The 26,394-nt window shown below is 39.1% G+C and overlaps 1 protein-coding gene across 1 annotated transcript in view; it reads right to left on the bottom strand.

Annotated features, from left to right (window-relative positions):
* LOC142501124 (uncharacterized) overlaps nucleotides 1-26,394 on the bottom strand; it is a 102,273-nt gene that overhangs the window by 371 nt on the left and 75,508 nt on the right. The window lies entirely within an intron of this gene.

The raw sequence follows: 26,394 nt of genomic DNA, 5'->3' as shown, positions 1-26,394 counted from the left end.
AACAGGGAACAGCAGATACAACATTGCCCTCTGATAAACTGCAAATGTTTGTAATCCAAAAGACAGCTGTAGGTTATCCTACAGATCTATCAGTTCTTATTAATTCAAAGTCAGTTCTTATTCTAAAGCCTCAAATCTTTCAGACCTCAATGGAAGTTGACATTAATGGAACATATTTTCCATGTATCTCGATCTTAACAGTATGATAATAGTCTAGGCCAATCTTTCTACAGATCTTACTCTGATAAAGCAAAGTGGCAAACAGTCCAGCAAATGGGCATCGAAATCAAGACTTTGGTTTAAATAAATTTTGTGTTTTGTTTCTGGTAAGGAAAAAAAATATTTCGGGGATTTATATTTTCACCAAATTATGAACAGAACTCAAAAATTCAGGGAATGAAATTATGCTTAAAATAATTATACAATTAAAAAATAATAATTCAGAAACTGAAATAATTTAACTGAAAAACGAAATATTTAGAAATGGCAAGAAACACCCTTAGTTCTTAACTCCACTCATAACCCCACAGTGGAGATGGCTCTTGGTCTGGTGTTCTGGGTTTGGTTCTAAATCATTTTTGGGTTTTGGTTTGCAAAATTTGAAGGGATATTATTTTATTTTTCCATTTGGCTTTGCAATGTAAATTTCTGATACTTTATGATTTCACACACATGGTTTTGCCCATCTCTTCTCTGGATTGCTTCAAAATATATTTTTCTCACAATATTACAACAATAAATATCTCTACTGAGTCTAAGATTATGGGTGCTCTTTATAAGCATTGATTTAGGAATAAGTTATGTATTATACATTTTTCTTTAAGGATTAAAACTCAGGCTTGAATGTTCCTGTTATCTCTGAGAGTTGGGATGAATAAATAGAATGTTGTATTTTAATGTTGCATACACTTTGTATTTTGCAGAGAAGAGCAAAGATGGCAATCGAACATATATATATATATATATATATGTGTGTGTACATTGTATCCACAATGTTTCTTATAAATACAAAACTATAACCTGAAGCCATTTTGAAAAAAAATGCAAAACCTTCTTCTAAAATTACAGATTAGGATTAGGCAGTGATGTGAGGGAGATTGCTTTGTTTAAATGTTCAGCGTGCCCCTCTAATCAACTTTAAAATCCATAACAAGCATCATCATTGTCTCTACAGTCATTCTTTCCTTTCCATTGTATTCTATAGTTTAAAATTACTGTTGTTCCCCCATAGTAATAAATAAGTGTATTTAATAATTATTTAGGATTTATTGGGGGTACTGTAAAGATTTAAAAAAAAAACACAAACAGTGTGACTGTGCATATTGCTGCACAATGAATTACAGGCCCACCCGTAACCAACAATGATCTTCTGCAGAAATGTTACTTTATACTATACTTTTCCTTTCCTTTTATACTTTATACTATATCCATTTCCCCCCAAAAAATCTTTCTATGATGATAAATATGGAACTGTTTATTTGGCCTTTTGCATGTATAATAAAGGCACCAACTAGTAAATTCCATGTAATCCTATTCGCTATCATAAAGAACTACTTACGGTCAGAATCTTTGCATCCACCACCCTTTGATCCAGGCATGATTGTTCTTCTAGTTATAATCTGCTGAAGGAATGGAAGTCTAGGATGGTACAGGTCTACCAGCAATGCCTGATGGTGCTGCTTTTATACACAAAGTGAAGCATTCAATTATTCAAAAGTACTTTCCAGGACCAATGGGAACCCTGTACCAATCACTGTTGTGAGTCATTTCCAGGATAATATGAGCATTATTATCAGGCTGGGATACTTTGGAGATGTTGCTATACGTGAGCTTGTAAGGCCACATAACTCCCTTCTTCAGATCTACCTATTAGAATTGCTTTGCAATGCATTGCCTGTCAGCCAGGGGGAGATCTGGTCTTTTAACATGGGTTACCTGGATTACCTACATCTTTTTAATTACAAATATATTAAAAATAATAATAATAAACTTTTTTAAATTAAAATAAATAAATAAAATTTGTCTCCTTGAAATAAAACAAACATCTGCTTTCTGTAAATGTACCATAAATATAACAGCCTGTTTTTTATGGGGTAAAAGTAGTTATGCATTGCACTTTGTTTAAAGTTGTATGACCAGACTGACGAGACAGAACCTCAGTACAATTTTGATGCCGATTGCAAGGGGAAAAAAAATATTTTTACTGTACACCAAGACACATACAGATCTATACATTTCCCATGGGGTATCTTTGAAAAACATATTTATTTTGTTCGTAATTAGAATGATGTTAGCTGTTATGATCTTCAGCAAGAACTTCAGGTTATCCTATACTTACAGTTTCTATATAAGAAAAAAACAAATATTTATGATTATACATTTGTAACTGTCTGCCTAACTTTTGAATAATCTAAAAGACATCTCTCACATCCTACAATGAATCTGCACTTCCCAAACAGGACCAGGAGACATTTGATATATATCTGTCTCTCTGCTTTTTTTAATGACACTACTACCACTATTCTATGAATGTAAAACTAATACTGTGTAAGGGAGGATTTGAGTTTGATAAATAAATTAATTCAAATTGGAATCTATAGATTGTAAAACAGTGAAGTTTATAAAAGTTTGTGTATGAGAGACACTCATCATCTTTTCAATATGTTTATGATTTACAGTAGTTTCCCCAATTGATGCCTGGAGAGTTTGCAGTTGCAACCGATACTGAATTCTTACAGAATCATGATTTTAACCATATTGCTTATGCACTTTGAAGGATAATGTAACTAACTCTTTTCTGTTAGTGACTGTGATATACTATTAAGTTTATGGTGCTATATAAATAAAGACATACATACATCTATCATCATGAGAAGATGAGTTTAATGAAGAAAAATATTTATGTTGTGATACAGCCGGTATGTCATGTATTTTCTTGTATATTATGGACAACACTCTAAATGGAAGTGAAATAAGCTGCACAATGTATTCTTTTAGAATGTGTAATAATTTGCAAAGAGACGTGACACTGTGTACAATCTTGTTATGTTGTCTATATTGTCGATCTTGCAGCATCGACAAGCTGGGCACCCGGAGACTCCTGGCTTGGGTCATTCGTCCCAGTTATCCTCCCCTGTTGGGGGCCCTGCATGCAGAAATTATTTTGTTATAGTATGTTGCCGAATTGAAAAAAATAGAGCCCACCTCTATAATCACATTAACGTGCACACAACCATTTCCATGTAATGTGTAAACTGGAATATTTTATAGAGTTGGAGATACTAAGATGATGTTTACTAACTAGTGATAATCCATAAAACAACTTCCTGTAGGGGTTATTTATAAAGTCTCCCAGTTGTAAAACTGAAAGCGATACTGGCGCCTAATATGTCCAATTAGGTAATAGTCAAGACGGCTCTAGAACACAGGAAATGAGCGCCGATTAGGCGAATGGAATCTTTCCTTCCTGGGCAAAGAAGTTGAATCAACCGCAGCGTTCCTCCGAACACCGTGCTCCTCGAGACCGGAAGTGACGTCACCGGATACCTGATACCGGATGCTATGTCACAGGTGGGCGGGACTCTCGGCGGGATTTTCGAGCGGAGGTTATTCTTACTTTTGCTCCAGGGAATCAGCACTCAGTTCTATCTGCTTCCTCCACGTGCAAACGTCCAACAGTAATGAAAAAAACCCTACGTGTTTCGTTCTCTTGCGCACACTTCCTCAGGGAATATGCCCTGGGGAAGTGTGTGCAAGCGCACGAAACGCGTAGGTTTCTTTTCATTACTGTTGGACATTTGCACGTGAAGGAAGCAGAGAGAGAACTGAGTGCTGATTCCCTGGAGCAAAAGTAAGAATAACCTCCGCTCGAAAATCCCGCCGAGAGTCCCGCCCACCTGTGACGTAGCATCCGGTATCTGGTATCCAGTGACGTCACTTCCGGTCTCGAGGAGCACGGTGTTCGGAGGAACGCTGCGGTTGATTCAACTTCTTAGCCCAGGAAGGAAAGATTCCATTCGCCTAATCGGCACTCATTGCCTGTGTTCTAGAGCCGTCTTGACTATTACCTAATTGGACATATTAGGTGCCGGTATCGCTTTCTTTTTTGTCTCTGTAATCTCTGAATGTACTATCAGTGTTCCACCTGGCTGCCTTAGACCCCATAGGGGTTGCTCTTATTTAGAGTTTATTTATCATCATTACCTCATTAGCGCTATTCTACATCACCCCTTTTTTTTTCATCCAGCTGTAAACTGTGACAAGAATGCCCCAGGTTTTTTTTATTATGGAAACCAATGGGATTTTCTTGATTAATAAATCTGTTGCAGTATGTTTGCACCAGTTTTGCCCTTTTGTTATAGACATATGATAAATGGCTCTCCTTGTAGCTCATTCCATTTGTTTGAATGGAATATGCAACAGCAGTGATGCAGTGATGAATAAATATGGAAATAACCCTGAAATCTTTCATCACTGCAAAAAACATTCAGCATTCTTTTGATATAGTATTTTTCTGAATACACAGAAGATTACACCTCCTTTAATCAAAGAAACCTGCCAACAACCTCTCCCTTGCAATGTTTAGCTGGAATGCATTTTAGTTGTTGCAATCCCAAATGAATCTAATAATAGGACTGGCTCAGAGGTTGTACAGAATAATAACCTTTAGTTACTACCTGGGCAGATGAAACGGGTTTGAATGTATGACTGTGATTGAGAAGAATAAATAGAGCACTATAGTCTATCATACACCGGGTACCAAAGTATTAAGCAGGTGCTGCTTTAGGGACTGCATTATTGGGCTTGTGCTTCATTTATTCTATGTGATATAAAACAAGCAACATCTTGGGGATGTGCACTAGTGATATACCATATATATGATAGAAATTCAAATAAATTTATACAACCAGTGTCGTGGGTATTCTCCCTTTGGTGTTGATGCTCCACACGTGGTGGGTACACATGTAAGGAAAGAAAATCAAAACATAGTGTAATATTGTTAACACTATAATTTAACTATAATTTGTTGCCATACTCATTACCTGACTGGGGGTCAGGATTATATCTCAGGCTGCCTGCCTATTGGGATATAGCGCTACCTAATTGCTTTCCAACATCTTGGGGATGGTTACTTAGAGGGTGTTTAGCGTTAGCCCCAACATGCTAAGGCAGGTTCTGTAGTAACTACATTGGGAAAATGTCCAATGCTGGAATTTTTTTTTTTTTTTTTTTATAAAATGTTTTACCAGGAAGTAATACATTGAGAGTTACCTCACGTTTTCAAGTATGTCCTGGGCATAGAGTTAAAATGACAAATAGTACATGGTTACAAATGCAGTTACATAAGTGAACAGGGTATACATTATATACAAGAAATTGCATGCACAGTTAAAGATAATATATATTATGGGCGTATGTAACAGTTACAGACCAGATTAAAATGTGAGACAGCTTTGGTTTTGAAAGAACTTAAACTGGTGGTGGATGTGAGAGTCTCCGGTAGGTTGTTCCAGTTTTGGGGTGCACGGTAAGAGAAGGAGGAGCGTCCGTATACTTTGTTGAGCCGTGGGACCATGAACAGTCTTTTGGAGTCAGATCTCAAGTGATAAGTGCTGCATGTGGTAGGGGTGATCAGCTTGTATAAAATGTAGATATAACATTTAGACATAGACTAGTGTAGCCAGGTCCGCCGTTCCCCCCTTTACCTTTGCTGTGTGCAGGGGACCCCCGCTGTGTGTCATGAAGATGTGGGGTTGAGCGTTGCCGGGGGCTCCCGGCGGCACCGGACACAGGGCGCCACCATCTTATGTGGGGTTCCCGCATGCGCAGTGAGTGTGGGAGTTACGGCGGCCCTCAGACTGCTCGCGCATGCGCAGTGCAAAGAGCGCGAAGTAGGGCCAATCAGAGGAGACTCTTGGCAGGGACTACCAGTCCCATGAGCATTAGCAGCGCCCCACCTGACCCATGACAGCCAATAGGGCTCTAGGGTTCTCCTCGGAAGGGAAGAAGGAGGTTGCACAAGAGAGCATGAGTGTCAGTAGGTGTCAGGAGAGGATAGGGAAATGAGGTGCATGTGCAGAGAGGCAAGTAGCCTCTTCACTACGCCAGTACCCCCTAGGCCCCAGATAGGCCCTGAGTCATTACCTTAGCTTGTTGCTGCTTTAGGGACAGGCCCTAAGATAGGGAACCTGCCCCATTAGTATTGGACAGAGTGAGGGACACAGCGGATGCTGAGTATCCTGACAAGAGAGGTCTGGAACCAGGCCTAATCTGGTAGAGAGAGAGATTCTGTCTTTAGGGTGGGACCATCCCTAATGGGCAAAGGCCCCAGCGGAGTCCAGGATGTTGCGGAGGAGATCATGGATCAGCAGATCCTTTGTGAATTTATCTGCGTGCCCGGGTGCTGGAGCACCTGGCAGGTATCGTTATAAAGTGCACCAACCAGAGTACATACACATAGTGGCAGTGTAGGGTACCCGGTGGAGGGTTATGCCATGCATGGTGCGTGGGCAGTTGTACTCTTAGTCATTATGCTGTAGAATATAGAGTGTTAAGAGTTATCTATGCTACAGTAGAGGCTTTTCTATTTTTTACAAAGTGTATGTGTTCATTGTGATTAGGTTGTGTGAAGGGCTCCACCCACTCCATTGGGTGTGACCATTATGGGGGGCATGAGATCCTCTGCGGGGGCGCTGGATTTAAAGAGGCCTCATGCGCTTCCTGAATGCATTTACATTTAATGCTGGGAAGCGGTGAATGCCTCTGTAACTCTCTCTTACTGTGGTTCAGATGTCTTCTGGTGACGTGTCGCCAAGGCAACGTAGCGTCAAATGATGCAGCGTGGTCATGTGACATTGCGTTGCCATGCCAACATGATATCATGATGCCAGAACGTCAAAGCCACGGTAAGGAGGGGGGGCGCGAGGAGAGGGGGCACGAGCAGAGGGGGACAGCCAGCAGGGGGTGCAGGGGAAAAAGACTATGCTCCCCTGGTCTATATCATTGATTGCCCCTGTAAATTGTATTATATCGGCAAACCATTCAACCTTTAAATGTCAGAATTGGAGTACACATTAATGGAATTAAAAATGCCAAACGCCTTTCAGATAATTGCAAAAAGATTCATAATCTAGCTTTGCATTTCTTGTATCATCATGATAGTAAACTCTAAAGTCTACATTTTAGGGGGTTGGAAGTGACCCCAAGAGATCCCAGAAAGGGTTACAGGGAATTACGACTTCACCAAAGGGAGCCATTTTGGATATGCGCTTCAGTGTAAAACACCATCACGACTGAATGAATTGATAGAGTTGACACCTTTCCTGAAGTTATCCAATTGGCCCCAAATTGTGAGACTAATTGAAGTATGATATCACGATGGTCCATACACCCTTCACCCCCCTGGTATTTCCTATTCCCCTTTTCCCTGTTCTTTCCCTTTCCCTTTTCCCCGCCCTCTTTCTGATGATGAGAGCACTCTATGTGATATATTGGATTTTTGGATCATATATTGTTTTTATATTGAATATTTGAACATGGATGTATTTCTACCTGTACCTTGTATATATAATATATGGTTGAAATATCAACATATTAAATGCTAAATCCATATGATGAAATGTTGAGGGACTATTAGTTCCCGGACCATTCAAGACCATGAATTTCTGGTCCCTGATTCTCTGGTTATGTTTGTTTTGAGATTTATTTGCATTAACTCAGTTCTCGGTTATATAATCTAAATTTACTATATGATTCCCTATATAGTCCATTAAGTTTTGATAATGATCTATCCATTTTCCATCTACATATCGTGACTGTTTTGTTAGCAAATTATTCTATAACTCTATATCTACATCACATGAAATCACTGACTAAGTACATTAATTACATTTTTCCAACCTAATGAATTGTTTAATGTTAGGGTTTCTTTTGGTCTATTGATTGCTGTTGCAGGGTACATGCAACCACACGCAGGTTTTCTTGATAAGGCTTATTTATTGAGCCTTAAAAAAAGTACAGCACACAAAAAAAAACATCTTCTTGTCAGCATATAAAAACAAAATAGCTTCTCTTCAGCATAGAAAAACAAGACAGCTTATTTTCAGCATGCAGGACACAGACAGTTCATCAAACATGTACTTTGAAAACAGACCTTGTAGCAGTAATCTTACTTCAGCATTTTACGACTAGCTAGCTCCCATGTGTGTCTAGACTGGTGTTTTTAAAGCCCCTTGATGAGGCAGCTGGGGTCACACTAATTAAGCAGCCCTCTCACCTGAAACTTAAACTCGTCACTGCTGCACTGCAAACCTAAACATAGGTTTGCCAGGTATATGGCTGGTGACGTTTATTCACCCTGTCACAATTGCCATGTGTTGTTTTAGTGACGGATATATTGTATGTTTTGAGGTTATCTTAATGATGAATTTTAGAACATCATAGAACACTAATACCCATAGGTCCTTAGTCTTCATGTTATATGTGTTTTAATTATAATAGTGGTTCAAGGTTAATAATTGAGTCATATACAATTTAAAAATTACACGTTTATGATAATGGTATGTAATTTATATAAAAACTATACTGTATCTAGACCAACAATTAACTATACCATCTAAGATACATTATACATAATTCCATGGTGGTTATAAATAGATTGTATATGATTTAACTGGTTATGGAATTGTGCTATATCCAACTGATCAAGAAGATATTTTTAGAGTTACTATATATATTTTGATAAATATATAGGTTATTTTGTCTGTTTACATTTTTGTTCTGGATTTGTATGCATGTTTTAGTAATTTTTAATATTTTTTTGTTTGTAATTGGAAGGTTACAGTATTTTCCCGATTGGTTTAGGCTCTAAAAGAGGGATTATTTGAGTATAAATACACCAGCCCCTAGAGTTAGACACACCCCCCCCCTGATAAAGCATCAAATTACGCGAAATGTGTTTCAATACTGAAGTCATCACGTACTTCGGACATCCGACGCCATCCACAACTCACGAGGACGCCATGACCGACCCTCAAGCTGCATCTGGTTACCATCTGGGTCCTGGTATGGGGGGAGGATTTTAATGTTATATTGCTATTTATGTTTTACAATTGTTTATTTTTTATATAAAGTATTAATATATTTGACTGATTATATACATCTATGCCTTTCTTTTTGTGTTTTGTTGTATTGTTAGCTACGTTTCAGGCAGGAGGAATTCATTCAGATGTTTCATTAGGATTTAGTCTCTGTACTTTGCTTTCAGAATGTATTCCTGCTTGAGATAGTTGAGATGTATCTATTGCATTTTCAAGGACTTGTCTCCTGCTACACTTAATTTTCATTTTTTTTTATTGGTTAAAAAATGTTATATATTGTGCCTTTAATATTAAATATCTTCCTTCTTTGTCGTTTTTCTTTTATACCAGGAAGAATCGTGTCACCTGTTCTTTATTTCTAACTTTAAACAATGGAAATATATCGACTGAATTGTTCTTTGGCAATTCTGTTCTACAACAGAGTCAGATGATAAACATGAATGACACTGAAACAAAGACAAAAGAAGCCCAAAGGCTCTCGTAGCATTAAACCCTTTAATATAAATTCCGAAAAACACTAATTATTGGATAGGTTTTTTTTATATTTGATCAGTTCTGCTTTCAGGCCCAAGTTTGTGCATTTTACTGCTACTCTCTGTGTTATGTTTTAGCTATTGACCTCACATTTATCCCTGATTGATCATTACCCTTAGGGTTGGTGGTTTTTGCATTTTTCCTCTTTTTCCATGATATACTGTATGAGACTCATACGTCTTGTTTCAGTGGATCTGTATGTGTTGGGGTGAAGTTTGTGTATGGAAGTTTTAGGGGTTGGAAGTGACCCCAAGAGATCCCAGAAAGGGTGACAGGGAACTACGACTTCTCCAAAGGGAGACATTTTGGATATATGCGCTTCAGAGTAAAAGCCATCAGGACTGAATGAATTGATAGAGTTGACACCGTTCCTGAAGTTATTCAATTGGCCCCAAATTGTGAGACTAATTGAAGTATGATATCATGATGGTCCATACACCCTTCACCTTCCTGGTATCTCCTATTCCTCTTTTCCCTGTTCTCCCCCCCTCCTTCTCCCCTGCCGCTTTCTGATGATGTGGAGACTCTATGTGATATATTGGATTTTTGGATCATATATTTTTTTTATATTCAATATTTCAACATGGATGTATTTCTACCTGTATCTTGTATATATAATATATGGTTGAAATATCAACATATTAAATGCTATATCCATATGGTGAAACGTAGGGATGGTATGTGTTACAGACATGTGGGTGAATTGATTAATGTTAACATGCTCTCTCTTAAATCCTTCACTGCGAAATGAGCAGCAACATGCTGTATTGTTTTGGAAAACATTGCTGTCCGCTCAAGCTATTACTGTTATGAATATACAGTAGACTTTATCTAACTCCAAACAAGACCAAGTTAAAACCACTTTTCTTGTTAGTGCTTATTATATTTTACTTGAGTTCGATGTGAATTTGGAATCCTCATGTAGAAATTTTATGTCTGGCAAATGCATTTTCATTCCTACAACTCACATGAAAACATTTAATGACTTGGTCTGAAAAGATTTATATGTTCATCAGGTCTCTATATAACAGAGAGCCCTCTGTTGTAATCTTGTGGTAACGTAGCATTCACTGCAGTGCTACTGGTTCTACTGTACCTTTCCTTTAAATCAGTGGAAATACATTTGAAAAAATCTACAGCACAAATCATACAACAATTGGTTTAATAAATGTATTTTAATATGTGTAATCATACACATTAAAGGGGTTTGAATTCGCAGATCTCTTCAGAAGAAATGTAAAGAGAGTTAACAGAATCTTTAATCTTTTCGTTCAACACACTTGAGATGGATTCAGAGGGATTATTTCTTGACTCCACCTCCACCTCCGTGACCTCCACCACCACCTCCGTGACCTCCACTGCTTTGACAGCCATGACCTCCACTGCTTTGACCTCCACCTCCACCTCCATGACCTCCACCTCCATGACCTCCACCTCCGTGACCTCCACTGCTTTGACCTCCGTGACCTCCACCTCCGTGACCTCCACTGCTTTGACCTCCACCTCCGTCACCTCCTCCTCCACCTCCGTGACCTCCACCTTCGTGACCTCCACTGCTTTGACACCCATGGCCTCCACTGCTTTGACCTCCGTGACCTCCACCTCCACCTCCATGACCTCCACCTCCTCCTCCGTCACCGCCACTGCTTTGACCTCCATGACCTCCACCTCCGTCACCTCCACCTCCGTGACCTCCACCTCCATGACCTCCACTGCTTTGACAGCCATGACCTCCACTGCTTTGTCCTCCGTGACCACCTCCACCTCCGTGACCTCCACCTCCACCTTTGTCACCACCACCTCCACCTCCGTGACCTCCACCTCCGTGACCTCCACTGCTTTGACCTCCGTGGCCTCCACCGCTGCTACCCCCATGACCTTGATGGCAAGGTTCTGATGAGAAATAGAAGAACAATTTGAAGGAATGGCTGAGATACATTGATAAAATCGAAATGAAGGAAATGTCAGTAAAAAAAACCATATGGTACAAAGACAGCTTATTTAAAAAAAGAAATCTTCCACATTGTGGGACTTTGATTACTTATACACTAAAATGAGTGAAACAGAAGAGCACAGAAAACATTCACCTCTAATTTACTGGAAATGTTGGGGATCCAAGAGGATTCTGCAGGTGACGCTACATTTCTGACAGGTCTCACTGATTCAAAGTCAGTCCCATTTGATTTCAGTCTCACTGATTTTTAGTATCATGGGTCCCATAAACTTCCATGGCGTCTCACTGAAGTAAATCAGCATTTTTCCAATAAAATGCCATTCTAATTCTTACCCCCCCCAAATCTTACTAATTCCTGTCTACTGTGTTGACATCAATTTAGCATATTTTCCTTGTATCTCCTTTGTAACAGTATGATAATAATCCAGGCCAATCTTTCTACAGATCTTACTCTGATAAAGCAAAGTGGCAAATAGTCCAGCAAATGGGCATCAAAATCAGACTACTGACCTGGAGATAGTTAGCAGGTATGATGGCAATCATTAACAGAGGATTAATAATGACATCACTAATAATACTATTTCAGGACTAAAGAACTGTGCTTCCAAATCAATTTTATCCATAACAAGCATCATCATGGTCTCTACAGTCATTCTTTCCTATCCATTTTATGCTCCAGTTTTAAATGACTGTTGTTCCCCCTACAGTAATAAGTGTATTGATGCATTGTTGTATCATTTATTGGGAGTACTGGAAAGAGAAACACAAACAGTGTGACTGTGCATATTGCTGCACAATGAGTTACAGGTCCTCCCGTAAACAACAGGATTAAGATCTGATTGACCATGCAGATTTTCCTACCTGGGCATTTTGGGGCAGGGCATGCGTCCTTGCATGATTTAGCTGGTGCACATGCTGAAATAAGAGAGAATGAATATCACTGAGACAGATAAGTGAAAATCCTGTATGGTTTTTATGGATCTCGGAAATACAACATGAATGTGTGATAGCTAATGGCCAATCATGCAAAAGCTTTGAAACCCTAAAGTAGATGAATTGGGTTCAACAAGTGCATTTTTTGCCAATAGGTAAACAATAGAAAAGGTCACGCATCCATGTATTAGGGTGACTGCACATCAGTGAGGGAGTTGAGGAGAGTAAAAGAAGAAGCTACTTTTCACAATTCAGTGTTTTTTCCCCTCATGTTTTTCCCTTTTCCTTACTTCCAATCACCCTGCAGGGCTGAGTTGCATTAACATTTCAGTATTTTAAAAATCTGCTTCAAATGTAGGCACAATGCCTTGGTTTACATGTTTCATATATGTGATGCAAACAAAAAATGTATCTTTTTTTTATTGTTCACAAGACACATATAGTTCTATACATTTCCCTTGGATTCTCTTTAAATAATTGTTTTTAATTTATTCACAATAATCTTGGCTGTTATGATCTTCTGCAGAAACATCAGTTTATCTTATACTTACAGTCTCCATTTCAGGGGAAAAAATCTCTTTATGATGATACATTTGGAACAGATTACTTGACTTTCAAATTGTCTTTAAATATCTCCCTGCTAAATAGAACAGCAACACCATAAAGAACTATGCACAGATTAGAACTATCTGCTCTTATCACATTTGTTTTACAAGAAAACATATCTTTTTGAACAACTACTGTATATACAGCTAAGAACATCTTTGTCATTCAGTCCAGCCTTTTGCATGTACCATAGATGCACCAACTAGAAAATTCCATGTTACCCTATTCGCTACCATAAAGAACTACTTACGGTCAGAATCTTTGCATCCACCACCCTTTGTTCCAGGCATGATTGCTCTTCTAGTTATAATCTGCTGTAGGGATGGAGATCTAAGATGGTACAGGTCTACCAGCAATGCCTGATGGTGCTGCTTTTATACACAAAGTGAAGCCATTCAATTATTGACAAGTGCTTTCAGGAACCAATGGGACCCTGTCCAAACATCTATAATTAAGTATTTAGGATTCAAAGCATTTTTGTTAAATTGTTTGCTTTAATCAAGGGTAGAGTGTTTCTCAATTTTGTATATTTTCTTTTACTCCAAAATGCTAGTGTGATTGTCGTGTGTTTCTTTGCTAGTCACAGTTGTGATTAATTACCAGAATAATATTAGCATAATTGGCAGGGTGGGATACTTTGAAGAAGTTCCTATACATGAGCTTTAAAGATAGCATAACTCCCTTCTTCAGGTTTAACAACTGGAATTGCTTTGCAATACACTGCCTGGCCACCAAGGGGTTAACTGGTCTTCTGAACTCAGGCACCTTAAAAGTAGATCTTAAAAAAAAAAAATTATAAAAAAATATATATATATGTATTAATATATATATAACATGGGACAACTATTACACACATATATATATATATGTGTGTGTGTCAGAGAGAGAGTGTGTGTCTGAGAGAGAGAGAAAGAGAGAGAGAGAGTGTGTCTGAGAGAGAGAGAGAGTGTGTGTCTGAGAGAGAGAGAGTGTGTGTGTCTGAGGGAGAGAGCGAGAGAGAGTGTGTGTGTCTGAGAGAGAGAGTGTGTGTCTGAAAGAGAGACAGAGAAAGTGTGTGTGTGTCTGAGAGAGAGAGAGATTGTGTGTCTGAGAGAGAGAGATTGTGTGTCTGAGAGAGAGAGAGTGTGTGTCTAAGAGAGAGTGTGTGTCAGAGAGAGAGAGAGTGTGTGTGTCTGAGAGAGTGAGAGAGTGTGTGTCTGAGTGAGAGAGTGTGTGTCTGAGAGAGTGAGAGAGTTTGTGTCTGAGAGTGAGTGTGTGTCTGAGAGAGTGAGAGTGTGTGCCTGAGAGAGTGTGTGCCTGAGAGAGACACCAACTGCGCACTGCAACTGTTAGGTATGTATATACAACTTTATTTTTACTTTGGGCGCCGCGGAAAAATCCTGATCGCCTTGGGGAGCCTTAAAAAAATCCTGATCGCCTTGGGGAGCCTTAAAAAAATCCTGATCGCCTTGGGGAGCCTTGAACTGAAAAAGTTTGGGAACCACTGGGTTAACCCATCCGGCACCAATACCAACCCTTCATCCATTCATTTGTATAGTGTGTTGTGTATATATATACATATATATGGGTTAACCCCTTATTACGTTGGCGGGACCACCCGAGGGCCCCCAGACACCTGTGGAAACAAGCCGAGGACCCTCAGACACCTGTGGGGCTGACCTGGGGCCAACCAGACACCCGCGGGCCTACCCATGGAGACCCCATTTGAGGCCCACGGTGACCAGCGGAGACCACCTGGAGGACCACGGCGCCTGCTGGGGACAACCCGTAGGCCTCCAGACCCTGTGTGAAACCCTTTGCTGGGCCACTGTGGGGCTTGCGGACACCCGGCAGGCCCACCGGGGACTCCCGTGGACCTGGGGTATTAACCCTGTATGTAAAAGAATAAACCATGTATTTATGGGGGGCACAGGGGGTGGGTTATATATTGTTTATTAAATATAGTTATGATTATTGTGGCTAGCGGGGGTGGGGGAATGGGGTATTGTCCCAAAGCCAGGTTTGGTAGGCCTCCCGGTGGGTAGTGGTTCAGGGTTGTTAGGCCTCACGGGTTGGGGGTAGTGGGGGAGGGTGTCTAGGCCTCCCGAATGGTGGGTGAGTTTGGGTTAACCCCTTAATGACTATAGCGGTGAATGGCCGCTATGGTGATAAAGGGGTTAGGGGACATTACATTGGCTTCTTTTATTCTTGTTTATTTTTTGCAGCATCGGAGGGGGGCATGGACGGGAATGAAGATGAAGATGGCCTTCATCATGGCAGCCGGACATGGGTGAGTGCAATATGTATTTATTGTATTTATTGTGCTTAATGTATTTTAAATGGGCAAATGCACTATTATCCATATGTGGATAATAGTAAATTTGCCCATTACTATACTGTATGTGTTAGGGGTGTGTATTTATTTATAAGTATATGTGTTTTTTAATTATTTTGCAGGGTAAAAAGATTGCGCTCCCCTGGTCTATATCATTGATTGCCCCTGTAAACTGTATTATATCGGCAAACCATTCAACCTTAAATGTCAGAATTGGAGAACACATTAATGGAATTAAAAATGCCAAACACCTTTCAGATAATTGCAAAAAGATTCATAATCTAGCTCAGCATTTCTTGTATCACCATGATAGTAAACTCTAAGTCTACATTTTAGGGGGTTGGAAGTGACCCCAAGAGATCCCAGAAAGGGTTACAGGGAATTATGACTTCTCCAAAGGGAGCCATTTTGGATATGTGCTTCAGTGTAAAACACCATCACGACTGAATGAATTGATAGAGTTGACACCGTTCCTGGAGTTATCCAATTGGCCCCAAATTGTGAGACTAATTGAAGTATGATATCACGATGGTCCATACATCCTTCACCCCCCTGGTATTTCCTATTCCCCTTTTCCCTGTTCTTTCCCCTTCCTTTTTCCCCACCCTCTTTCTGATTATGAGGGTACTCTATGTGATATATTGGATTTTTGGATCATATATTGTTTTTATATTGAATATTTGAACATGGATGTATTTCTACCTGTACCTTGTATATATAATATATGGTTGAAATACCAACATATTAAATGCTATATCCATATGATGAAATGTTGAGGGACTATTAGTTCCCGGACCATTCAAGATCATGAATTTCTAGTCCCTGATTCTCTGGTTATGTTTGTTTTGAGATTTATTTGCATTAACTCAGCTCGGTTATATAATCTAAATTTACTATATGATTCCCTATATAGTCCATTAAGTTTTGATAATGATCTATCCATTTTCCATCTATATATCGTGACTGATTTGTTCGCAAATTATTCTATAACTCTATATCTACATCACATGAAATCACTGACTAAGTACATTAATTACATTTTTCCAACCTAATGAATTGTTTAATGTTAGGGTTTCATTTGGTCTATTGCAGGGTACATGCAACCACACGCGGGTTTTCTTGATAAGGCTTATTTATTGAGCCTTAAAATAAGTACAGCACACAAAAAAAACATCTTCTTGTCAGCATATAAAAACAAAATAGCTTCTCTTCAGCATAGAAAAACAAGACAGCTTCTTTTTAGCATGCAGGACAAAGACAGTTCATCAAACATGTACTTTGAAAACAGACCTTGTAGCAGTAATCTTACTTCAGCATTTTACTCCTGTCTCCTGACCAGCTAGCTCCCATGTGTGTCTATACTGGTGTTTTTAAAGCCCCTTGATGAGGCAGCTGGGGTCACACTAATTAAGCAGCCCTCTCACCTGAAACTTAAACTCGTCACTGCTGCACAGCAAACCTAAACATAGGTTTGCCAGGTATATGGCTGGTGATGTTTATTCACCCTGTCACAATTGCCATGTGTTGATTTAGTGACGGATATATTGTATGTTTTAAGGTTATCTTAATGATGAATTTTAGAACATCATAGAACACTAATACCCATAGGTCCTTAGTCTTCATGTTATATGTGTTTTAATTATAATAGTGGTTCAAGGCTAATAATTGAGTCATATACAATTTAAAAATTACACGTTTATGATAATGGTATGTAATTTATATAAAAACTATACTGTATCTAGTTCAACAATTAATTATACCATCTAAGATACATTATACTGTACATAATTCCATGGTGGTTATAAATAGATTGTAAATGATTTAACTGCTTATGGAATTGTGCTATATCCAACTGATCAAGAAGATATTTTTAGAGTTAATATATATATTTTGATAAATATATAGGTTATTTTGTCTGTTTACATTTTTGTTCTGGATTTGTATGCATGTTTTAGTCATTTTTAATATTTTTTTGTTTGTAATTGGAAGGTTACAGTATTTTCCCGATTGGTTTAGGCTCTAAAAGAGGGATTATTTGAGTATAAATACACCAGTCCCTAGAGTTAGACACCCCCCCCCCCCCGATGAAGCGTCAAATTACGCAAAATGTGTTTCGATACTGAAGTCATCACGTACTTCGGACATCCGACGCCATCCACAACTCACGAGGACGCCATGACCGACCCTCAAGCTGCATCTGGTTACCATCTGGGTCCTGGTATGGGGGGAGGATTTTAATGTTATATTGCTATTTATGTTTTACAATTGTTTATTTTTTATATAAAGTATTAATATATTTGACTGATTATATACATCTATGCCTTTCTTTTTGTGTTTTGTTGTATTGTTAGCTACGTTTCAGGCAGGAGGAATTCATTCAGATGTTTCATTAGGATTTAGTCTCTGTACTTTGCTTTCAGAATGTTTTCCTGCTTGAGATAGTTGAGATGTATCTATTGCATTTTCAAGGACCTGTCTCCTGCTATACTTAATTTTCATTTTTTTTTATTGGTTAAAAAATGTTATATATTGTGCCTTTAATATTAAATATCTTCCTTCTTTGTCGTTTTTCTTTTATACCAGGAAGAATCGTGTCACCTGTTCTTTATTTCTAACTTTAAACAATGGAAATATATCGACTGAATTGTTCTTTGGCAATTCTGTTCTACAACAGAGTCAGATGATAAACATGAATGACACTGAAACAAAGACAAAAGAAGCCCAAAGGCTCTCGTAGCATTAAACCCTTTAATATAAATTCCGAAAAACACTAATTATTGGACAGGTTTTTTAATATATTTTATCAGTTCTGCTTTCAGGCCCAAGTTTGTGCATTTTACTGCTACTCTCTGTGTTATGTTTTAGCTATTGACCTCACATTTATCCCTGATTGATCATTACCTTTAGGGTTGGTGGTTTTTGCATTTTTCCTCTTTTTCCATGATATACTGTAATAGACTCATACGTCTTGTTTCAGTGGATCTGTATGTGTTGGGGTAAAGTCTGTGTTTGGAAGTTTTAGGGGTTGGAAGTGACCCCAAGAGATCAAAGAAAGGGTGACAGCCATTGTGGATATATGCGCTTCGGAGTAAAACACCATCACGACTGAATGAATTGATAGAGTTGACACCGTTACTGAAGTTATTCAATTGGCCCCAAATTGTGAGACTAATTGAAGTATGATATCACAGTCGTCCATACACCCTTCACGTTCCTGGTATCTCCTATTCCCCTTTTCCCTGTTCGTCGCCCTTCTCTTTTCCCCTGCCTCTTTCTGATGATGTGGAGACTCTATGTGATATATTGGATTTTTGGATCATATATTTTTTTTATATTCAATATTTCAACATGGATGTATTTCTACCTGTATCTTGTATATATAATATATAGTTGAAATATCAACATATTAAATGCTATATCCATATGATGAAACGTAGGGATGGTATGTGTTAGAGGCATGTGGGTGAATTGATTAATGTTAACATGCTTTCTCTTAAATCTTTCACTGCCAAATGAGCAGCAACATGCTGTATTGTTTTGGAAAACATTGCTGTCCGCTCAAGCTCTTACTGTTATGAAGATAGACTTTATCTAACTCCAAACAAGACCAAGTTAAAACCACTTTTCTTGTTAGTGCTTATTATATTTTACTTGAGTTCGATGTGAATTTGGAATCCTCATGTAGAAATGTTATGTCTGGCAAATGCATTTTCATTCCTACAACTCACATGAAAACATTTAATGACTTGGTCTGAAAAGATTTATATGTTCATCAGGTCTTTATATAACAGAGAGCCCTCTGTTGTAATCTTGTAGTAACGTAGCATTCTCTGCAGTGCTACTGGCTCTACTGTACCTTTCCTTTAAATCAGTGGAAATACATTTGAAAAAATCTACAGCACAAATCATACAACAATTGGTTTAATAAATGTATTTTAATATGTGTAATCATACACATTAAAGGGGTTTGAATTCGCTGATCTCTTCAGAAGAAATGTAAAGAGAGTTAACAGAATCTTTAATTTTTTCGTTCAACACACTTGAGATGGATTCAGAGAGATTATTTCTTGACTCCACCTCCACCTCCGTGACCTCCACCTCCACCTCCGTGACCTCCACCACCACCTCCATGACCTCCACTGCTTTGACAGCCATGACCTCCACTGCTTTGACCTCCACCTCCACCTCCGTGACCTCCACCTCCACCTCCGTGACCTCCACTGCTTTGACCTCCGTGACCTCCACTGCTTTGACCTCCACCTCCGTCACCTCCTCCTCCACCTCCGTGACCTCCACCTTCGTGACCTCCACTGCTTTGACACCCATGGCCTCCACTGCTTTGACCTCCGTGACCTCCACCTCCATGACCTCCACCTCCTCCTCCGTCACCGCCACTGCTTTGACCTCCATGACCTCCACCTCCGTCACCTCCACCTCCGTGACCTCCACCTCCATGACCTCCACTGCTTTGACAGCCATGACCTCCACTGCTTTGTCCTCCGTGACCACCTCCACCTCCGTGACCTCCACCTCCACCTTTGTCACCACCACCTCCACCTCCGTGACCTCCACCTCCACCTCCGTGACCTCCACTGCTTTGACCTCCGTGGCCTCCACCTCCATGACCTCCACCTCCATCACCTCCACCTCCACCTCCGTGACCTCCACTGCTTTGACCTCCGTGGCCTCCACCGCTGCTACCCCCATGACCTTGATGGCAAGGTTCTGATGAGAAATAGAAGTACAATTTGAAGGAATGGCTGAGATACATTGATAAAATCTAAATGAAGGAAATGTCAGTAAAAAAAACCATATGGTACAAAGACAGCTTATTTAAAAAAAGAAATCTTCCACATTGTGGGACTTTGATTACTTATACACTAAAATGAGTGAAACAGAAGAGCACAGAAAACATTCACCTCTAATTTACTGGAAATGTTGGGGATCCAAGAGGATTCTGCAGGTGACGCTACATTTCTGACAGGTCTCACTGATTCAAAGTCAGTCCCATTTGATTTCAGTCTCACTGATTTTTAGTATCATGGGTCCCATAAACTTCCATGGCGTCTCACTGAAGTAAATCAGCATTTTTCCAATAAAACGCCATTCTAATTCTAACCCCCCCAAATCTTACTAATTCCTGTCTACTGTGTTGACATCAATTTAGCATATTTTCCATGTATCTCCTTTGTAACAGTATCATAATAATCCAGGCCAATCTTTCTACAGATCTTACTCTGATAAAGCAAAGTGGCAAATAGTCCAGCAAATGGGCATCAAAATCAGACTACTGACCTGGAGATAGTTAGCAGGTATGATGGCAATCATTAACAGAGGATTAATAATGACATCACTAATAATACTATTTCAGGACTAAAGAACTGTGCTTCCAAATCAATTTTATCCATAACAAGCATCATCATGGTCTCTACAGTCATTCTTTCCTATCCATTTTATGCTCCAGTTTTAAATGACTGTTGTTCCCCCTACAGTAATAAGTGTATTGATGCATTGTTGTATCATTTATTGGGAGTACTGGAAAGAGAAACACAAACAGTGTGACTGTGCATATTGCTGCACAATGAGTTACAGGTCCTCCCGTAAACAACAGGATTAAGATCTGATTGACCATGCAGATTTTCCTACCTGGGCATTTTGGGGCAGGGCATGCGTCCTTGCATGATTTAGCTGGTGCACATGCTGAAATAAGAGAGAATGAATATCACTGAGACAGATAAGTGCAAATCCTGTTTGGTTTTTATGGATCTCGGAAATACAACATGAATGTGTGATAGCTAATGGCCAATCATACAAAAGCTTTGAAACCCTAAAGTAGATGAATTGGGTTCAACAAGTGCATTTTTTGCCAATAGGTTAACAATAGAAAAGGTCACGCAACCATGTATTAGGGTGACTGCACATCAGTGAGGGAGTTGAGGAGAGTAAAAGAAGAAGCTACTTTTCACAATTCAGTGTTTTTTCCCCTCATGTTTTTCCCTTTTCCTTACTTCCAATCACCCTGCAGGGCTGAGTTGCATTAACATTTCAGTATTTTAAAAATCTGCTTCAAATGTAGGCACAATGCCTTGGTTTACATGTTTCATATATGTGATGCAAACAAAAAAATTATCTTTTTTTTTATTGTTCACAAGACACATATAGTTCTATACATTTCCCTTGGATTCTCTTTAAATAATTGTTTTTAATTTATTCACAATAATCTTGGCTGTTATGATCTTCTGCAGAAACATCAGTTTATCTTATACTTACAGTCTCCATTTCAGGGAAAAAAATCTCTTTATGATGATACATTTGGAGCAGATTACTTGACTTTCAAATTGTCTTTAAATATCTCCCTGCTAAATAGAACAGCAACACCATAAAGAACTATGCACAGATTAGAACTATCTGCTCTTATCACATTTGTTTTACAAGAAAACATATCTTTTTGAACAACTACTGTATATACAGCTAAGAACATCTTTGTCATTCAGTCCAGCCTTTTGCATGTACAGTACCATAGATGCACCAACTAGAAAATTCCATGTAATCCTATTCGCTACCATAAAGAACTACTTACGGTCAGAATCTTTGCATCCACCACCCTTTGTTCCAGGCATGATTGCTCTTCTAGTTATATTCTGCTGTAGGGATGGAGATCTAAGATGTTTCAGGTCTACCAGCAATGCCTGATGGTGCTGCTTTTATACACAAAGTGAAGCCATTCAATTATTGACAAGTGCTTTCAGGAACCAATGGGACCCTGTCCAAACATCTATAATTAAGTATTTAGGATTCAAAGCATTTTTGTTAAATTGTTTGCTTTAATCAAGGGTAGGGTGTTTCTCAATTTTGTATATTTTCTTTTACTCCAAAATGCTAGTGTGATTGTCGTGTGTTTCTTTGCTAGTCACAGTTGTGATTAATTTCCAGAATAATATTAGCATAATTGGCAGGGTGGGATACTTTGAAGAAGTTCCTATACATGAGCTTTAAAGATAGCATAACTCCCTTCTTCAGGTTTAACAACTGGAATTGCTTTGCAATACACTGCCTGGCCACCAAGGGGTTAACAGGTCTTCTGAACTCAGGCACCTTAAAAGTAGATCTTAAAAAAAAAAAAAATTATAAAAAAATATATATATATGTATTAATATATATATAACATGGGACAACTATTACACACATATATATATATATGTGTGTGTGTGTCAGAGAGAGAGTGTGTGTCTGAGAGAGAGAGAGAGAGAGAGAGAGAGAGAGTGTGTCTGAGAGAGAGAGAGTGTCTGTCTGAGAGAGAGAGAGAGTGTGTGTGTCTGAGGGAGAGAGCGAGAGAGAGAGTGTGTGTCTGAGAGAGAGAGTGTGCGTCTGAAAGAGAGACAGAGAAAGTGTGTGTGTGTCTGAGAGAGAGAGAGATTGTGTGTCTGAGAGAGAGAGATTGTGTGTCTGAGAGAGAGAGAGTGTGTGTCTAAGAGAGAGTGTGTGTCAGAGAGGGAGAGAGTGTGTGTGTCTGAGTGAGAGAGTGTGTGTCTGAGAGAGTGAGAGAGTTTGTGTCTGAGACTGAGTGTGTGCCTGAGAGAGTGTGTGCCTGAGAGAGACACCAACTGCGCACTGCAACTGTTAGGTATGTATATACAACTTTATTTTTACTTTGGGCGCCGCGGAAAAATCCTGATCGCCTTGGGGAGCCTTAAAAAAATCCTGATCGCCTTGGGGAGCCTTAAAAAAATCCTGATCACCTTGGGGAGCCTTTAACTGAAAAAGTTTGGGAACCACTGGGTTAACCCATCCGGCACCAATACCAACCCTTCATCCATTCATTTGTATAGTGTGTTGTGTATATATATATACATATATATGGGTTAACCCCTTATTACGTTGGCGGGACCACCCGAGGGCCCCCAGACACCTGTGGAAACCAGCCGAGGACCCTCAGACACCTGTGGGGCTGACCTGGGGCCAACCAGACACCCGTGGGCCTACCCATGGAGACCCCATTTGAGGCCCATGGTGACCAGCGGAGACCACCTGGAGGACCACGGCGCCTGCTGGGGACAGCCCGTAGGCCTCCAGACCCTGTGTGAAACCCTTTGCTGGGCCACTGTGGGGCTTGTGGACACCCGGCAGGCCCACCGGGGACTCCCGTGGACCTGGGGTATTAACCCTGTATGTAAAAGAATAAACCATGTATTTATGGGGGGCACAGGGGGTGGGTTATATATTGTTTATTAAATATAGTTATGATTATTGTGGCTAGCGGGGGTGGGGGAATGGGGTATTGTCCCAAAGCCAGGTTTGGTAGGCCTCCCGGTGGGTAGTGGTTCAGGGTTGTTAGGCCTCACGGGTTGGGGGTAGTGGGGGAGGGTGTCTAGGCCTCCCGAATGGTGGGTGAATTTGGGTTAACCCCTTAATGACTATAGCGGTGAATGGCCGCTATGGTGATTAAGGGGTTAGGGGACATTACATTGGCTTCTTTTATTCTTGTTTATGTTTTGCAGCATCGGAGGGGGGCATGGACGGGAATGAAGATGAAGATGGCCTTCATCGTGGCAGCCGGACATGGGTGAGTGCAATATGTATTTATTGTATTTATTGTGCTTAATGTATTTTAAATGGGCAAATGCACTATTATCCATATGTGGATAATAGTAAATTTGCCCATTACTATACTGTATGTGTTAGGGGTGTGTATTTATTTATAAGTATATGTGTTTTTTAATTATTTTGCAGGGTAAAAAAATTGCGCTCCCCTGGTCTATATCATTGATTGCCCCTGTAAACTTTATTATATCGGAAAACCATTCAACCTTAAATGTCAGAATTGGAGAACACATTAATGGAATTAAAAATGCCAAACACCTTTCAGATAATTGCAAAAAGATTCATAATCTAGCTCAGCATTTCTTGTATCACCATGATAGTAAACTCTAAGTCTACATTTTAGGGGGTTGGAAGTGACCCCAAGAGATCCCAGAAAGGGTTACAGGGAATTACGACTTCTCCAAAGGGAGCCATTTTGGATATGTGCTTCAGTGTAAAACACCATCACGACTGAATGAATTGATAGAGTTGACACCGTTCCTGGAGTTATCCAATTGGCCCCAAATTGTGAGACTAATTGAAGTATGATATCACGATGGTCCATACATCCTTCACCCCCCTGGTATTTCCTATTCCCCTTTTCCCTGTTCTTTCCCCTTCCTTTTTCCCCGCCCTCTTTCTGATGATGAGGGGACTCTATGTGATATATTGGATTTTTGGATCATATATTGTTTTTATATTGAATATTTGAACATGGATGTATTTCTACCTGTACCTTGTATATATAATATATGGTTGAAATACCAACATATTAAATGCTATATCCATATGATGAAATGTTGAGGGACTATTAGTTCCCGGACCATTCAAGATCATGAATTTCTAGTCCCTGATTCTCTGGTTATGTTTGTTTTGAGATTTATTTGCATTAACTCAGCTCGGTTATATAATCTAAATTTACTATATGATTCCCTATATAGTCCATTAAGTTTTGATAATGATCTATCCATTTTCCATCTATATATCGTGACTGATTTGTTAGCAAATTATTCTATAACTCTATATCTACATTACATGAAATCACTGACTAAGTACATTAATTACATTTTTCCAACCTAATGAATTGTTTAATGTTAGGGTTTCATTTGGTCTATTGATTGCTGTTGCAGGGTACATGCAACCACACGCGGGTTTTCTTGATAAGGCTTATTTATTGAGCCTTAAAATAAGTACAGCACACAAAAAAAACATCTTCTTGTCAGCATATAAAAACAAAATAGCTTCTCTTCAGCATAGAAAAACAAGACAGCTTCTTTTTAGCATGCAGGACAGAGACAGTTCATCAAACATGTACTTTGAAAACAGACCTTGTAGCAGTAATCTTACTTCAGCATTTTACTCCTGTCTCCTGACCAGCTAGCTCCCATGTGTGTCTATACTGGTGTTTTTAAAGCCCCTTGATGAGGCAGCTGGGGTCACACTAATTAAGCAGCCCTCTCACCTGAAACTTAAACTCGTCACTGCTGCACAGCAAACCTAAACATAGGTTTGCCAGGTATATGGCTGGTGATGTTTATTCACCCTGTCACAATTGCCATGTGTTGATTTAGTGACGGATATATTGTATGTTTTAAGGTTATCTTAATGATGAATTTTAGAACATCGTAGAACACTAATGCCCATAGGTCCTTAGTCTTCATGTTATATGTGTTTTAATTATAATAGTGGTTCAAGGCTAATAATTGAGTCATATACAATTTAAAAATTACACGTTTATGATAATGGTATGTAATTTATATAAAAACTATACTGTATCTAGTTCAACAATTAATTATACCATCTAAGATACATTATACTGTACATAATTCCATGGTGGTTATAAATAGATTGTAAATGATTTAACTGGTTAAGGAATTGTGCTATATCCTACTGATCAAGAAGATATTTTTAGAGTTACTATATATATTTTGATAAATATATAGGTTATTTTGTCTGTTTACATTTTTGTTCTGGATTTGTATGCATGTTTTAGTCATTTTTAATATTTTTTTGTTTGTAATTGGAAGGTTACAGTATTTTCCCGATTGGTTTAGGCTCTAAAAGAGGGATTATTTGAGTATAAATACACCAGTCCCTAGAGTTAGACACCCCCCCTGATGAAGCGTCAAATTACGCAAAATGTGTTTCGATACTGAAGTCATCACGTACTTCGGACATCCGACGCCATCCACAACTCACGAGGACGCCATGACCGACCCTCAAGCTGCATCTGGTTACCATCTGGGTCCTGGTATGGGGGGAGGATTTTAATGTTATATTGCTATTTATGTTTTACAATTGTTTATTTTTTATATAAAGTATTAATATATTTGACTGATTATATACATCTATGCCTTTCTTTTTATGTTTTGTTG

This window comes from Ascaphus truei, chromosome 8, assembly GCF_040206685.1.
Source record: "Ascaphus truei isolate aAscTru1 chromosome 8, aAscTru1.hap1, whole genome shotgun sequence".
NCBI classification, from domain to species: Eukaryota; Metazoa; Chordata; class Amphibia; order Anura; family Ascaphidae; genus Ascaphus; species Ascaphus truei.
This window is presented reverse-complemented; position numbering and strand designations above follow the sequence as displayed.